Below are 18702 nucleotides of genomic sequence, written 5' to 3' on the forward strand. Positions count from 1 at the left end.
TACCCTCTTTGTAATGATGAATTGGGGGCGATTTGGCAGATCTGTTGAATGAGCTGTGGCTTTCAAAGCAGGAGAGAAGCAGTGCTGGGGTGGGTTTTCCCTCCCCACTGACCTGAGGGCACTCCTGCAGTGTGATGACTTCCTGCAGCTGGTCTCTGGAGAAGAGGACCTCTGAGCCCCTCATTTCCCACTCACCCACATACATCCATCCACACAGTCACACATGTACAAGCACACATATACACACACACACACACTACACACATATACATGAACATACATGTATACCAACATATACACCCAAATGCACATATACCCAATGCATACTGCATAATACCTACACACAACACACATACATGTAACATACACAACACACACACACATATACACACACACACACACACACCTGGAAGCCCTTCTCACCCATCTGGGGAAAAACCTTTTGCAATTGGTCATTGATGACAGTTTGCTTTGGGTTTGGTTGGTTGAAGATGTCTGTTGCTGGCTTTGAGGGGAGGGTTCTGAAACTGCCTGCTGTACTGCGGCCTCTACCAAAGGCTCATACTCTGGTGCTCCCAGCCTGGTCTCAAGGGTCCTGGAAATGCCACAGTGACCCATGTCTTGGCCAAGGTGGGGTGACCTAGTGACCTCAGTGCAGTTACTGATGAAGCAACCAGGACAAGCATGTGCCATCTTCCAGCATCATAACTCTGGAGTGACATGAAGCTCTATTTTATAAAAGCCTTTAAAACATTTTTTGTTTCCGATGTGTTCAGCTGTTGTGGGCTTGCTCTTTCCTAGTTATTTCCCCCTTGAAATGTGCATGTGCTACTTTTGATTGACCAAGTGTCTTCTCTGCCATGAGGTTTCCTGTTAGTTAGGTTTCCTGTTAGTTCTCCAGATGGAAGCTCTTTCAGGGAGAGGAGGGGTATCCTGCTTAGGCCCCAAGGGGCCTTGACACAGAAATCTAGAGAAAGACACACGGGCAGCTAGTGACTCCAAGCAATGATTGATGGTTCTCTTTATGGCACATGTATGCAGCACATTCTCTATGCAACTTGAAATACTCCCACCCTCTTCTCTGACCAGTACTTTGACCAGCCCAGTGAAATTCTGTTTTCTTCAAATCTCAGCTTATGCATTGCCTCCTAGGTTAAAGTTTTCTTGATTCTCCCAGACAAACTTGGGTCATGCTTTTCCTATGATCCCATCACACCTTGGAAGGTTGATACCTCTTTGATAGTCCTTGTCATAGTTTGTGTCCAAGCCTTTCTGCTGGACTATGACCCATTTGCAGACAGGGACTACACCTCATTCATATTTGTATCCCTATCTCTTAGCACAGTGATGAAACACTGGTACCGGGAAAGGGGAAAAAGGAACTAGTATTGAACAACTACTGTATGCCAGGTACAGAACTAGGCACATAAACAAATGTTATTTAATTTCCCACTCCAACTCTGCAGGGGAGGTTTTTTTTGGCCTTGTTTTAAATACACTGTTTGTTTTTTAGGGACAAGGGTCTTGTTATATTGCCCAGGCTGGTCTTGAACTCCTGGACTTAAGCAATCCTCCTGCCTCAGCCTCCCAAAGTGCTGGGATTACAGGAGCGTGCTACCATGCCTGGCTATTTTTACCATTGTTGAAGCAAAGCCTTGGTGCACAGGATTTGAATCCAATTCTAACTCATTCCAAAGTGCAGGGCTTCCCCTCTCCATCATACTTCCTTTCAAAATTATATTATTATGATAATAAAATAAATGTAGGACTTCCTAAGTGCTAGGGCCTCCTCTAAGTGTTTTACACTAAAAACAAGTATCATACATGCTGTAAGTGTTTAATCCTCAAAATAAGGAGGCAAATACTACTTTTTCTCTACTTTAAAGAGGAGGAACCCTTAACCACAGAGAGGTTAATTTACTCACTTTAAGCCACACAGCTACCAATCAGGAGACCAGGCTTTGCCCAGGTAGTCACTCCATCCCTGTGTTCTCCAGCCCTAGTCCAACTGCCTCAGTTCTCATTCTCAAAGGTAATTGGACACAACAGCTCCTGTGGAATAGTGTTACCATCCTGGGAGAGTCCCTTGGCCAGAAAAAAAAAAATTCATGAGGCAGAACAGAGGTGACCCACATAACCTCTCCACCAAGAAATTACCATTTGGCATTGTGATGTACCAATCATAAGTTTTTAAGAAAATTTCCCTTGTTTATCTCTGAAACATCTGTTCACCACACCTGGTGTTCTGGCATTCTGATGTTGGTGTGTGATGTTGTGCACAGTGGCGGGAAGGTCTTCTGGCCAGCCTTCCCTCATTCTGGGGTATAACCACCACCACCACTGGTAAGCTGTTTTCTCTCATGAAACAAATCTGTTGGGAGGGGAGATCAATGTAAGTGAACACGGTTTCCTGAGCTGACAATTTTCAGAGCTGACACTTGTGTGGCTTGATCAGGTTTCACTGGAGCCCCCAGTGTTCCTGTTTACTTGCTACTCAGAGGCTCAGAATTGGAAAACATCTGAGATACCACCTAAGTTTCCTTCCTGCCTGCTGTAGGAATCCCTTCAATACATTCCTTCAGTGACAGTGTAATCAATTCTATTCTGGAACATCTTGCTGTGTTTAAAGCTTCTTCCTTTCATCAGATTGAAATCTGTCTCCATGTGAATTTCTCCCATTTCTCCTAATTTATCTCTGGGGACCCACACAAAAATAACTTTGGTATTTCTTTCACGTGGAAACTCTTCAAACTCTTTATAGAATCAGAACACTTTGATGCTGAAAGGGGTCTAGAAGTCCACCAGCTAGTGAAGTCCTCAAGACCATCCTTTCTTCTGCAGGCTAAATGTCACCAGTTCCTTCAACTGTTTCTCCTGTAGTTTCTGCTCTTGAGATGGGCTCTTGGTTGTCAATCTCCTCGCAACGTGATCCTCCAGCCCTGTGGAGTATAAGCCTACCAACCCTTTTACTCTTGATCTGATACTTCTAGCCCCTGACATTTCTGCTGGTGGTTGGGGGCTCTTGTTTGTCCACTTGTCTCAGGGATTTCATGGAGGTGGTAGATGGAGAGATGGAACCGCAATGTTGGGTTCTTGGTGTGCTACTTAGAATGCTGAATGCACTTTCCTTTAGGACTGTTCTGCAAATAGTAATAAGAGCCAACATTACTTTTAATATTAAAATTCATCGACTAGGTGCAGTGGCTCACGCCTGTAATCCAGCACTTTAGGAGGCCAAGATGGGCAGATTGCTTGAGTTCAGGAGTTCAAGACCTACCTGGACAACATGGCAAAACCCTGTCTCTACAAAAAATTACCTGTGCATGGTGGTGCACATCTTTAGTCCTAGCTACTCAGGAGGCTGAAGTGGGAGGACCACTTGAGCCTGGAAGGTCGAGACTGCAGTGAACTGTGGTCATGCCACTGTACTCCAACCTCAGGCATCAGAGTGAGACCTTGTCTCAAAATAAATAAATAAATAATAAAGTTTATTAATGCTATGAGGCACATGGGCTTTTGTGGGGGTCACTGTGATCCTCAGTTGATCTCTTTTTTTTCCCCTTTCTCGGCCCTTTTTTTTTTTTTTTTTGGTCTTATTTCTATACTGTTCATGGCTCTGTGTCATTCTGCCTCCCTCTCCCCTCCTCTCTTTCCCTTCTCTTCTTCTCTTCCCTTTCTCTCTCTCCAACCTCTGCCTGAAGCCTAGGGGTGTTCTCTGATACCTTTTTAGTCAATGGTATTGGTGGCATGTGGGCCCTAGAGGTGGCCAATGTTATAGCATCTAAGCAAACGTTCAGGAGTCATGATGGGGACTCCTGTACTGGTGGAAAGAGAGAGGGGACTTCTTCCCTGTGGTTTTACTCATTGCACACGGGTATTCCTACACCCCTCCCTTCCTTCCACCATGGAACTGGCACTGGAGTTGCTGTTCCTTCTTTCCTTTCACGTGCTTCAGCGTCTCCACTGCCTTTCCCCCTCACTCTGTTTTTGTTGTTGTTGTTTGTACACCCTTGGCCTCACCTAATTCTCTCTTTTTCTGGGGTCTTTCTTAGGTGCACCAAATGGTTTTTTGCCCTTTTAGTCATTCTCATTTTACTTGACGTCAAGCTCCCAGCTACCTTTCTTCTATCACAAGCAATTCCCAGGTATAAGAGGTCAAAGACGGGGCCATGACCACCAAAATAAAGAACGTGGGCTGGAAGGATCAGGTCCAGAGTGAAAGGAGCTGGGAGGCTCACGCTCCACAGGGCTGGAAGAAGGTTGGCTGAAGCATTGTGGTCCCTGCTTATTGGAGAACCCTGTGAAAGTGGGAGCTGGGTATAAAATATAATTTAACCCTTTCACTTTCAGTGGAAGAAGTCAAGGTCCAGAGTGGGGAGAGACTTGCTGTAAATCACACCCGCTGATACTGATAAAGGGACACAACCAGAATCCAGGTTCCAACTTCCAACTCATTCTCTGCTCACCCTATCAGAGGATCTTTAAAAAAAAATCCATTTTAAAATTGGTAACATATTTACATGTTTCAAAAAGCACAAAAGAGTATCTAGTAAAAAGTTTATCCACCCCATCCCCAGCCCCCACAGCCACCCAGTTTTCCTCCCTGGAAGCTACCAAAGCCATCAATTTCTTGCGTGGTCTTTTAGAGATACTTTATGAATATACATAAGTGTACATAGTCTTTATATGCCCTTTTTTTCTACACAAATCGTTGCAGTCAGTGAATGTCGTTGACTAAAGTAATTGTATTTCATGTTCTTCACACCTTTTTTTTTTTCAGTATTTTCAGCTAGTTTGTGGTTGCCTTCCTTTGGCACCTCATTTCAACTTCTGTTATTTTCCTTAACTTCTCATTTCCCATTATCCTGCTTTCCCATCCAAAAAGCACAGCGGGTCCTATGACAAGGTGGTACACAAGCTTGTCATCTTATGATCAGATTTTCCCTTAACCCTTTGCTAGATACCCTAATGGATGAAAGCTGTCATGTGGATAATCTTAAACAGCAGGTTATGCAGATATTTCTGTTTGCCTCTGAAGTGCATTATGTTGTGTATTTGCATATGATTTAATTTTCTTGTCATATTTTTCTCAGGCTAATTATAACACATGCAATTGAATGTCCTAAGCACACAGCTCTTCTTGGTCTAGGAAGATGGTCCAAACATGCATTGGTTGGCAGAGAGATCCAGTTTAGGATTCAGAAGTTTCTGTAAATAACATATAGAGTGGGTAAAACATAACAGGGAAAGAACCAGAAGGTGTTAGTGCCAAAAGTCATCTTAAAGAGCATGCAGTTGAACTAGGAGAGGAAATTGAGGTAAGTTTAGAGACTTGTCCCTGGTCACTGAGAAGTTGACATAATGAAGATGATGATGATGATAATGATAATGATAGTTGATAGTTGACACTGATTGAGCACTATCTATAAGGTGCTGTGCTCAATGAACATGATTTAACTCATTTAAAAAATTTATTTAGTTATTTTTTTGAGGAAAAAAAATGATGTCTCACTCTGTTGCCCAGGCTGGAGTGCAGTGGTGGTGATCTCGACTCACAGCAACCTCCGCCTCCTCAGTTCAGGAGATCCTCACACCTCAGCCTCCCAAGTAGCTGGGACCACAGGTGTGCACCACTATGCCTGGCTAATTTTTTTTTTTTTTTTTTTGTATTTTTGGTAGAGATAGGGTTTCACCATGTCATCGAGGCTGGTCTTGAACTCCTGAGTTCAAGCAATTCGCCTGCCTCGATCTCCCGAAGTACTAGGATTACAGGTGTGAGCCACCACGGCTGGCCAGACTTAACTCATTTTATCTTCACAGCAACTCTATGAAGTGTGTCCCACCATTATAGCTCTTTAACATGAAAGGAAACTGAGGCAGAATGTGGATAAGTGACTTGTCTAGTCTGTGGCTGAGATTCAAACTCAAGTAGTTTGGCTCTAGAGCATAAGACCTTAATTAAGGTGGCTGAAATTAGCTGAAAGTAATGACTATAGTGTTTATTTATTGAGCATTTAATGGATGTTGGGCACTGTCTTTGATGTTGAGAATACAAAGTCCACTCAGATGTGGTCCTTGCTTTAGCTCTCAGTTTAGTGGGGGACATGGGAAAGAAAATATTAAATATTCATATGAAATGTTAATTATTAAAAGGTGATTTAAATAAAGCATGATAAATGCTTTATCAGGGATGAGCACAGCATGCCGGGAGGGTCTCGAGGAGAAGTCTTTTTCCCTTGACTGATCTGAGAGCCATCGTCGTGCACTTTCTCTGTTTTCTCCTGAGTTTCTCCATTTATTCCCATGTTCTCACTTCCACTCACAGAGAATCCGGTTACCTCTGCCCATGAGGCTCACCTGGGAGCCAGGATCTGAGACAGGCAGAGGCAACAGCAGCACAACCTCTCCTGCAGATGCCCAGACCCTATTCTTCTTCGACAGTGTCCATGTCCTTCTCCTCACAGGGGTTTAGTGTTCCTGAAGGTGTCTTGTTGACTGGTGCCGTCTACTTTCTAAGTTTGGGCCACCTTCATAATTAATGTCTCCTTCCCTCAGTATCCCTTACCTACCATTGCTTTATTCTCAGTTTAGATAACTGAGTTTTGGTTGCAACGTTGGCTGTGGTCAAAATGTTAGCAGAGAAATGGAATCTTTCTTGCACACTTTTCTACCCGGTTTACTGTCCCATACACATAACAAAACTCTCGTTAAAATAGTTAAGCATAATAACCTTATCCAGCAGTAACCATACACTCATGTGACAAAAAACCATGCAGTTAAAATAGGATTTAACGAAATATAAAACCCAACGTAGAATGAGGCATTTTATTCATGATTCCTTTACTGTCCCCTTAACTATTTTCAGTCATGACTTAATCTTGGCTCTCACCTGGCTCTCACCTCTGCTTCAGGGAGCACTAACTAACCAGCTCCTAATCTGTCTTGCAGGCAGACCCTCTGCAGTGGCTTAGAGATTTAGGGCCAAGTTGATGTGTCAAAAGCCTCCATTCAGGCTGGCTGCATTTCCTCCTAGCCAACAACTCTTCTCTGTCTCACCCACTAAGGGGTTGTTTACTCTCTTTCCCTTATAAAAGACCTGACCAAACCACTTCCTCTGGTTTCTCTACTCCTAGTTTATCTTCCCAGTCTACCCACAAGAAGAGCAGAAAGGAAGAGTTAATATATTCTTCTGCAGTCCTGTGGACCTGTGTGGTTATCCAAACAGAAGAAAGGAAGAGAAGGGAAGGGGAAGAGAAGGCAGGGGATGGAAGGAAGTTAACACAGAGTACAGCTAGGTATCTACCAGGTACTATTATCTGCACCTTGGAGTGGTTTTTCAGGACAACCCTGTCAGGTAAATAATACCATCCCCATTTTATAGATGATGACACAGAAGCTTTGTCTTTCCAATTCTATTCTCTCTGATGCTGGTTCAACATAGATTAAACCATAATGGCCATCATCCCATGCTACAGCCAGGCACTAAGCTCTTACTAGAAGCAGGCACTGAATTAACCCTAATTTTTCAGGTGAAGAAAATGAGTCTCAGAGAGGTAAAGTTAACTGCTTAGGGTCACACAGAATGTGCCACCCAGGTGGCAGAGCCAGGATTCCAGCTCAGGTGTGACTCCAGCATATTGGTAATTATTAGAGAAGCAGAATACCCAGCGTTTAGAAAGAGAAAAGACAAAGTGGGTGGTGGCATAATTTAGAGTTTTGCAAAAGCCCTTGGGGGAGATGAAGAAAGTGAAAGCAGAATTTTTTGGGGCCTGAAGTGGGTTCTCAGTCATCTGCTGTAGATCTGGGAGCTATGTTTTTCCCAGCTTGAGTATGGTGTCACCATCGGGACAGAACTAAAACTATACGAGCCCACTTCTAGGGAAGAGGTTCAGGGAGGTACCCACAGGTTCAAGTACCAGGCTGGGCTAAGTAAATTGCAGAAGGCCACACAAAAATATTTCCTCTTTCAACATCCAAGTGACATTACACATCGACGGCAACCACATGGTCACAAAGTAGGAACACATCTTTGCAAATCACAGGGTTTCTTTTTTTTTTTTTTTTTTTTTTTTGAGACGGAGTCTGGCTCTGTCGCCCAGGCTGGAGTGCAGTGGCCGGATCTCAGCTCACTGCAAGCTCCGCCTCCCGGGTTTACGCCATTCTCCTGCCTCAGCCTCCCGAGTAGCTGGGACTACAGGCGCCGCCACCACGCCCGGCTAGTTTTTTGTATTTTTTAGTAGAGACGGGGTTTCACCGTGTTAGCCAGGATGGTCTCGATCTCCTGACCTCGTGATCCGCCCGTCTCGGCCTCCCAAAGTGCTGGGATTACAGGCTTGAGCCACCGCGCCCAGCCGCAAATCACAGGGTTTCAACCTAGCCCCCTTTGTCTCCCTTCCTCCATCCCTTTCTTTTCCTTCTCCCTCTCACTTTTCTGTTTCCTTCGTTGTCTACCTTCCTTTCTGTTCTTCCTCCCGTTTTCCCTCTTACTTTCCCATCTACCCTCTCTCCCTTCTTTTCTTCCTTCTTTCCTTCTTCTAGACTTCAGCAGCCTATGGCACTAAGACATAACATTAGATTCAAAATGGTTTTCTGAAAATTCTCGGAGTTATAAAGGCAAGTGCATAAGATTGGTGAGTAATAAGAGCTATAAAATAGTTCATACCCTTTGACCTAGTGATTCCATACCCTAGGGTTCCCCAAGGAAATAACCTCAAAGTAAAGAAAAAGCACAAAAGAATTCACAGTAGAGCTTTTCGTAATAGAGGGAAAAAATAACAAATTGAGAACAAAACATTTCACAGGTCCAATAATAGAGGAATGGTCAGGCAAATGATAGTGATACCACGTCATCTGGAAATTATGACATCTTAAGAAAAGAACATGACAAGGATGCCAGTGTTTTGCAATATATAAAAAGTACTGAGTAAAAAAAGATCTGAATCCAAAGAGCACTTCCACCCTGATCACAACTTCAGAGAAACATTTCTTTGAACATGAACAATGGTCAGAAGAGAATTTAGGTGAGACAGGGTTTAATCACAAATAGGTTCTTTGGGTAAAGTTATTAAAAGTGTAGGCAAACAAACCAAAACCCAAGCAAGCTTACCAGGACCAAGCTTGGAAAGGTACATTGGAGTTAGAAGATTTTTCTGCCTCTATAAAGTGTTCTCACTGTAATAGGGACCACTGCATCCTCGGACCTTTTGGTTGACCTGACCGTCCTCCCCACCCTGGCACTGCCTACCAACCAGTAAAAGTGAGCCATAGCTGCTGCTGCCTGATGTGGCTGACCTCATTCCCCCTGGCCTGTGCCCGTTGTAGTATGTTTCCTCGTGGCTTTCGACCCCTGGATGCCCCTGCCTTATGAGGCTGCACCAGGATCCCCACCTTAGTCTGAATCCATTTTAAACACAAACCCCAGCAATGAGTCACATGGTAGATACGTGACCAGAGAGTGACCCATAATAAAAACAAACTCAGATGTGAAACTGTCCCCAATAAGGTGGTGTTCCCTTGTGTCCTTTCTTCTTGCAGTACCTCTTTCGTCTGTTCTTAGTCTCTGCCTGGAGACCTGGTTTGGTGCCCTTGACCCTTGGTTGGATCTCCACAGCTTGAAGGGCCTGAGCATTTTCTCCAGTTACAACTATGCTTCCATCATTACTGTTCAAATTTTCTTTGGTCTTAGCACCCATGAGGTGTTTTCTCTTCAGCTGTGTTTTCTTTTCTTTCAATATAAGGAGATAAGGAAAAATACCCTTTGAGGAATCAAAATGCATGTCACAAAATCCATACTATTAATAGCTTTAATTAATTGAGGCTAGTAACGTGGCAGGCATGGTGCTAGTAACTTTGTATGTGTTATTTCATTTAACTCCCATGGTAGCCCTAACAAAGTAGATGTTGTTTCTATTTGTACCAAGGAAGAATCAGGCTCAGAGATATCAAATGGTTTATTTAAGATTAAATGCAGATTTTGCTCATGTCAAATCCTCTTCCCCTGGTCCCCTGCATTACATGATACAGGCTTCCAGGCACCAGGGATTCCACAGCATGGGTTAAGCATGAGTGACCCCTTGTCTCTTCATGGAGCCTACTTACTCTTACTTTATGTACAATCATGATAACATGCTTGGTTATTTATTTTTCATGCTCTCCGTGGAATAGAAATACTATGTTATGAAAAGAAAAAGGCTTAAGACGTAAGAGTACTGGTAGCTAGAATGTATAGCCAAAACCTGACAACAAAGAAGGCAAAACAACTATAAAAACATAAAAAAGATTTTTAAAATGATGTCATTTAATGTTGGGGCAAACTCCACACATTTCAAATAGTCCTGAATCTTTCAGCCCTAAACAATTGCTGAAACTCACAATGATGACCTTGGGTCATCAAGATTACATTTTGTTCTCTATAATCCGCATAAGGATATAGGAAAGGACGGGATCTATTGCAGAAGGAGTTTCAGCCAAATAGGTTCATTTAAAAAAAGTTGTAATGCTTAAAGGAATAAATAAATTCTTAACTCTTGGACACATTGGCTATTCAGAAAAATGACACTTCTTTGTAAGAGAGTCTGAACAATGATTTCATTCTCTCATTGGCCAATTGTTTCAGCCATCACCATAGACAAAAGCTTCCCTAAAGCCATTTTTTCTCATGAGCAAACAGTTATTATTCGATACATGGCTCAACATTTAGAATTGGTTACATTGCAGCCAGTTGGGTTATGTTGTCGGTATTTAGTCATTCTATAAAAGGGAATTTCATGGTATTTAAATGTTTCTCTCTCTTTTCTGTTTCTTAAACTAAAAACAATGACAGACCAGTTTTTACCACATTTTTTCCCTGAAGGAATAAACAATAAAAGAGAAATGGAATTCTATTTGAGAAAACAGTTCTAACGTTCCTGCCTCCATCAGAAACATTTTAGGGTTTTGTTCCAGAGGACTTGGAAGTCTCATGTGGTAAGTGACAGCAGCATTCTGACTTATAGAGGGTGTCAGAAGCCAATGTGTCCTGTCTATTAGCTTCCTGAATGGAAACTTCTCTTGGAGTGTTTCTTCCCCCCAGCCTGTTTTTCCGTTTTGCACACCCACTCATTGATTAATACAGAGAAATGTGAAATGTCTGCCCTGCTTTGTGGAGTATTGACAATGTATCCTTTTAAATTTGGAACTGCAGTTTTACCCATGGGAAGAGGTATTTTGGTCATTAATTTGAAGTCTCTTTTTTATCTAGAAACCTTGGACTTATCATCAACTAAGCCCTCACTTCTCCCACATTCCATCCATCACCAAAGGCTATCAATGCTCCCTCCTAAATCATTCTCAAGTGCATGGCCTGAGATCCATTCTCATCGCTACTACCTTGGTTTAGCTCTTGTGGTCTACAGCCTGGAGCTTACTCTCTTATTACAGCTCTTAACTGGGCGCCTTGCCTTTGATTTCCTTCCTCTCCAATCCATTCCCGACTCTGCCATTCTAATTATGTCATTGCTCTTCTTAAAATCTGTCAATGACCCTTCATTTCTTACTGCATACATTCATAATCTGTGTGCTGTGTCACACACTGGGTTACAGGAAATGTAGATATTGATCCTCACAGCTTTTGGGGCAACAAGGCAGGCTTGGAGCTTCAGGAGCCTCAGGGACTGCTCAAGATTGCAGCCCTGTCCTTTCACCCCAGTGTACTCTGTGTGTGTGTGTGTGTGTGTGTGTGTGTGTGTGTGTATATATATATATATAAAATATATATTTTCTTCTTGAAAACACTCCAGAAAGTTCTGGGAAAGGCTAGCTTACAAAGTCCTTCTCACCCTGGCCCCATCCATCTACAAGACTCTCATGAGACTATCTACCCTACAAACCCTTTGCCTCAGCTAGTAAAGCCTCTTGCTTTCCCAGCTTAAATCCACATCACATTTTTACAACACTATGACTTTGAACTTGAGGCCTGGATAGTGTTCTCCTTATTTCTTTACCTGGTGGTCTCCTCCCTCCTCCTCCTCCTCCTCCTCCTCCTCCTCCTCCTCCTCCTCCTCCTCCTCCTCCTCCTCCTCCTCCTCCTCCTCCTCCTCCTCCTCCTCCTCCTCCTCCTTCTTCTTCTTCTTCTTCTTCTTCTTCTTCTTCTTCTTCTTCTTCTTCTTCTTCTTCTTCTTCTTCTTCTTCTCCTTCTTCTTCTCCTTCTTCTTCTTCTTCTTCTTCTTCTCTTCCTTTTTCTTCTTCCTCTTGTCTTAATGGAGCCTCACTCTGTTGCCCAGGCTAGAGTGCAGTGGCATGATCTTGGCTCACTGCAACCTCCACCTCCCATGTTGAAGTCATTCTCCTGCTTAAGCCTCCTGAGTAGTTGGGATTACAGGTACTTACCACCATGCCTAGCTAATTTTCGTATTTTTAGTAGAGACAGGATTTCATCATGTCGGCTGGACTAGTCTCCAACTCCTGATCTCAGGTGATCCGCCTGCCTCAGCTTCCCAAAGTGCTGGAATTACAGGCGTAAGCCACCACACCCAACCTTCTACTCATCTTCTTAGACCTTGCTCCACATTCCCGCTCTCTAAAACTCTTCCTTGCTTCTGCAGGCAGGATTAATCACTCATTCCTTTCTTTTCCATTGCAAACCGGTGGGGGAACTTGAGGAAGGTATTGAAACTCTCTGAGTCTTAATTTCCTTATTTGAAAAATGGAGATAATAATACCTGCCTTGCAGGGTTAGCATAAAGATTAAATAAAATAACACATGTAAAGCATAAAGCACAGAGCTTGACATATAGTAAGCATTCAGTAAATATTTGTTGAATAATAAATGGTGGTTGTTAATATTCACTACCAAACTCTTGCCAGCACACTGATCTCATAATTGTGCAATGGTTGTTAGCTCCTTTTTAAAGATTTTCTTATTCATCTCAGTGTCATAGGTTCTGCTCTGGTAGGATGTCTTCTCCATGAAGGAAAGGATCTTGAGTTTGTACAGTGGTGTATTCTAAATACCTCAAACAGTGCCTGGAACATAGTAGTTCTTTTATAAACAAATTGATAACAGAATTGATAACAGATTTCTTGCCTGGGATAGAGAACTAAGCTAATTTGAGTGATTCAATGGCCTTCAGCTTACTATTTCAGAAATCTCTAAATTTGTGTTTTCTTTCATTGATGGCAAATCTCAATGACCATGCATGATTCCTTTAAGCCACTATACCTTCCTCCTCCCCTCTTTTCAAGGGGAAGAAAACCCTTCCTAAAGTTCAAGACCTAGGTTCTATATAGTGGACTTGCTTCATCCTGCTTCCAAGCCTCTGTGTTATGCTCCTTGCCCTTCTACATCTTCTCTTGCCTTAACCAAATCATTTGGATTTCATGGTGGAATCAATGAATCAACCCCTGCTGTACTGTCTTACTTAAACACCTCTCCTCATCTTGCCTAAGACCAGCCCAGACAGAAACCGAATTCTGGTTCTAGAGCCTTGTTCAGTGCCCAGAATACTGTAGGTGTTCAATAACTTTGTGACGTCATTGAATGAACAAATGAATGAATGAATGATGAATGAAAAAAAGGAAGGGAGGTAGGAGGACAGAAGAAAGAACAACTCTATTCTTCTGATAGATTTAACCTAGATGACACACACACACAAAAATTGGTTAAGCTGGTTTATTTCTGGCAAAAGACAGTACCGCCTACATACCAACAACATTATGAATCACTTACATAATTAAGGTAAAGTGCCTTTTTGTGAAAAAAAAAAAAAAAAAAAGGAATAGGTCACTTCATAGAACTTGTCAATCCATTCAATGATAACTCGATCTCCTTTGTCAGGTAGTCAAGGTTTGAACTGGCTACCATATAGGGTTTTGGCATTGAGCTAGCCATGTTCTACGTATGTTGGACAGATTTCTCTGATTCTGGGCTGATAAATTCTTGCCACATTGCAACTGGGGATAATGAAGTGGCAACAGACCAATTATGTTTGATTAAAAAGCTTTCTTCCATTCCCAAGGTTTCCTGAGTCTGCTGCTACAACTTGGATCTTTTCTCAGTTCTTTTTCTGCCACCACCTCCTTTTTTTTCTTCTTTCTTCTTTTCCTCTTTATCTCCCTCCTGTTTCTCCTTTGCTCATAGCTCAGATATTGACTTTCAAAATTCTTGATCAGATGTGGTAGATTGTCTGCAGACACACATCTCTTTTTCTTCATATACACCATTAAAATGTTAGTAAAAGAAGGAAAAGGAGGATTCTTTTAAAGACAAAGATGAGACATCAGTAGATTCAATATTTCAATCCATTTTTGAAAAGCAGAACATAAATGGCAGAAGAGAGGAGCTATGCACTAAAGTGCTGCCCAAGGGAGGTTCCCACAAAAACTCAGCCTGCACCGGTTCACATAACAGAATCCACATAACTAAGATGCTTTCTAGGCTGTCGAACTTAGTATGTCCCAAACTGAATTCATCATCTTCCTCCTTATCCTCCTCTACCATCACCACCTCCTTCTCCTTCACCTTCTCTACTGTCCCCTTCCTCCTCTCTTCTCCTAATGTGTCTTCTCCTCTTGTGGCCTTTACCCCAAAGGATGGCAATACTGTCCACAAAGCTGAAGTACATCTCCATGTCCATCCCTTAAAACCCATTGTGTAGACTTCTATTGTGGTACACATCATTTCACAGTGTGAACATGTGCTCCTATATCTGTGTCCCCAGCAGACAGTGCGATCTTAGAGCACATTTTATTTTTGACAGTAATCTTAAAGTTGAACACAGTGCTTGGCAGGTGGTAGGCATTAATTAAATAAAGATTTAGTGAAGAAGCTCTTGTATCTGGAGGATGTTTTGTATCTAGAATGCCATGACTCTTCCCCCCAACTCCATGGAGCCAAGCAAGATGATGCATTTATCCATCAAAAATGGTTTCAAAATTAAGTAATAGAATAATATTACTGCCATGGTATCCTATACTATTAGAGTATATGGTATCTCTCCAATATTAATACTCTGTATTATTGTCATACCATTATTTGATGCTTGTTCATTGAAGCCTGGGTGTTTTGATGTCTCTATGCTACTTCTTAATCCCTTTGATATCCATTTGTATGACCGGTCTGTGGTGATAAGAGATGGCATTTATGCTTGGGGGCAGGGCAAAGTGGTACTTAGAATACGATCTGGCCTGGGTGTCAGGATCTCTAGTGTCATGGCCCAACTTTGCCACTAACTTACTCTGTGCTTTTATCTCTCCAGGAATAGATCCCTCATCTTTAAAAATGACATAATTTGACTAGGGTTTGTGTTTCTCTAAGACTTATACACATCTAGGCTGATCATTAACCTCAAACTAGAGCAGCCCCAGCCTCGTCTTCAGAGAGATCTTGAGTGCCAAGATTGCCTCCTTAATTCAGGAGATGAATGTGCATTGACAAGGACAAAGGTTAGGGACTGTGGTGCTTATCTGAGGAAACAGCCTGGACTTTGATCCTTAGGCTCAGAACCAAGTAAAAAATGCCTCTGAAGAAGTTGGACACTGACTGTGCAAGGGTTTGATCCTTACCTTGTATCTTCTGCTGTTCTATCTTTTAATGTTTTTCTAGAAGGGGAAAATTACTCATATAGAGTCCAAGACACAGCATCTTCTCTTGGAACATACACCTGCTGATTTCAATGATGTTTTCAGTACACAGGATTGCTTGAGGGCTGGGAGGAAAAGTTTTCTTATCCAAATATAGATATAGATATAGGTATAGAGATAGATATACATAAATGTATATCTATGTATATCTATATCTGCATCTAAATCTATCTACATATAGTTGCATTTTTATCTTAGCATAATCTGGTTCAAGGGCTGGAGCTTTCTTGGGACTCACAAAGCCAGATTTTACAGCTCTTGTTAGAGATGCAGACTTAGGTAAACACAGACCTGCCAGAGCCCCTCTGGGTTCAAACGCCCTGAGGAGGAATGGTACAAAGCTCAGACTCTCTGCAAGACTCCAGTTCCATCCTAGACCTGAAAGAGCAAGATAGGGAGGCAGCACTCCTTAGTTGGGCACCTGCTGTGTGCAAGGTGCCACCCTGGCTGCTTTGCATCTCATCTGATTTTTTCAACCATGCTTCTAGGTCTCTAGGTATGACTGGTCCATTTCATAGATGGGGGAAGTGACATTTAGAGAGCTGAAATAACTTGCTTAATGTTCCACATTAAACCTGGGATTTGAATTCAGGTCTGCCTGACTCCAAAGACTGCTTTTTCTACTAGATGATGTACCATCCCATGTACATTCTGGTTGCTCCTAGGAATTCTCTCTCTCTCTCTCTCTCTCTCTCTCTCTCTCTGTGTGTGTGTGTGTGTGTGTGCGCGCGCACGCGCGTGTAGGTGGTGGAGGAATAGTCAGATTAGCAGAATGCAGGGCAGCCCAGTTTCTTCTGAGCATATATTCAAATCACAGGTAGGAAACTGCTGATTCTTCATGTACCTGTTTGCTCTGCTAGGAGCTGAGACTAAGAGTTTGGGAGATGGAGAGAGAATTTCTTCTCATCCGTGCTTGGGAAGCACAACTCTGTTTAGCAGCCCTGGGTGCAGGTAGGAGTGGGGTGGCAGGTATTCCAGAAGGAAAGCTAGAGGTCTTCCTTTGAACACAGAGAGAAGACTCTTACTTGCCATCAGCTCATCCCTAGGCTTCTTTCTTCACCCTGCTTCTTACTTCACATGCTTTCTTTGGAGAATCATCTATTTCCCTGGTTTCAACTCCATCTTTTTCTCCCAAACACCTTCCTCTTGAGTTTCTCAGGAAATGGCTTCACCATCAGCAAATGGCTCCACCATCAGCAAATGGCTCCACCATCTCCCCAGCTGCCCACATCAGAAAGCCAGGTGTTACCCTGAACTTATTGCTTAAGTATTGTCGATCCATACTCTTAATATCTTTTAAAGGCACCCTCCTTTCTCTCATGTGTCTACTCACTAATAGTGTCAATATCCCATTACCTGGAATACTGCTAGGGTCTCCTCCTCCACCCACTCTGCTTCATTCTTTATGTTGCTGCCAGATTGAAACACTTAAGCAGTCTTTTCAAGTTCCCCTTGGCCTTCAGAATAAAGTTCCAACCCTGCAGTGGTCGCTGGGAGTGCTGTCAAGCACATAAGGACCTACATTTGAATATAGACTCTGCAGCTTATTGCATATGTGACCTTGGGTGAGCCATGCAATCTCTCCTGTTTTGTCTCCTTATCTTTAATGTGGAGTTAATAATGTTGGTACTGTAAATTTCTGTAAATAATGAATTAAGTGACAGCAATATAGGTAACCTGTTAAACCAGTGCCTGGTGTGTAGTAAACAAGCTTTGAATGGTTGCCATTCTTAAATGGCAACATTCTAAACTGTTATTGGGACTTTTAATGGGGTAACACATGAAGTGTCATGGTGTCCATGTTTCTCTGTAATGAGAGAATTTCATTTCACCATGGATCCAAGTTAGGAAGTGACGTTTCTGCCAAATGAAGTCTGTTGTTCTTCTCTCAAAGCACAGCAGAGAAAACATCATGGAACCCACCCTTAGAGCCAATATGGAAGACATCAGAGAGGACCCAGATGCAGATCACTTAAGGTCTGTAATATCAAGCACAGCAGAACTGGCCAGCCATGCTATGAATAAGAAGAGGGGTGAGTGGTAATGGCTGCACCTACTTAGCTTTTTGGAGAGAAGTAAATATATCCATAAAGATCACCAAGAAAGAATCAGTGTGGGCTGGGCACAGTGGCTCATGCCTGTAATCCCAACACTTTGGGAGGTTGAGGCGGGCGGATTACCTGAGGTCGGGAGTTTGAGACCAGCCTGACCAACATGGAGAAACCCTGTCTCTGCTAAAAAAATACAAAAATTAGCCGAGCATGGTGGCGCATGCCTGTAATCCCAGCTACTCGGGAAGCTGAGGCAGGAGAATCGCTTGAACGCAGGAGGCGGAGGTTGCAGTGAGCTGAGATTGTGCTATTGCAGTCCAGACTGGGTGAAAAGAGCGAAACTCCACCTCAAAAAAAAAAAAAAAAAAAAAAAAAAAAAAAAAAGAGTCAATGCGGAAGCAAAAACTCAGGATCTTTTATATTAGTGAACAAGAACCTAAGGTGAATAGTTAGCATAAGAGCAGCCCTGGGCTGGTTGCAGTGACTCGCACCTATAATCCTAGTACTTTGGGAGACCAAGGTGGGAGGATTCCTTGAGCCCAGGAGTTCAAGACCAGCCTGGGAAATATAGTGAGAACCCCCATCTCAACAAAATTTTTTTAAAAAAATTAGCCAGGCAGCCAGGCATAGTGGTGCGTACCTGTAGTCTCAGCTACTCAGGAGGCTGAGGTGGGCAGGGTTGCTTGAGCCCAGAAGTTTGTGGTTTCAGTGAGCTACGATTGCCATCACTGCACTGTAGCCTGGGCAACAGAGCAAGATCCTGTTTGAAGAAGAAGAGGAAGAAGAAGAAGAAGAAGAAGAAGAAGAAGAAGAAGAAGAAGGAGGAGGAGGAGGAGGAGGAGGAGGAGGAGGAAGAGGAGGAGGAGGAAAGAAAGAAGAAAGAAGAAAGAAGAAGGAAGAAGAAAGAGGGAAGAAGGGCTCTGCACGCTCTGGGAAGAATCTTGACAGGACTCAAAATATTTCTGTAATCACAGTGTTTAAGAGTTATTCTTTTCTTACCCTTTAGAGGAATTGGTTGTTCCATCATCTGGTG

This window comes from Chlorocebus sabaeus, chromosome 16 (assembly GCF_047675955.1).
Source record: "Chlorocebus sabaeus isolate Y175 chromosome 16, mChlSab1.0.hap1, whole genome shotgun sequence".
In the NCBI taxonomy this organism is placed as follows: domain Eukaryota; kingdom Metazoa; phylum Chordata; class Mammalia; order Primates; family Cercopithecidae; genus Chlorocebus; species Chlorocebus sabaeus.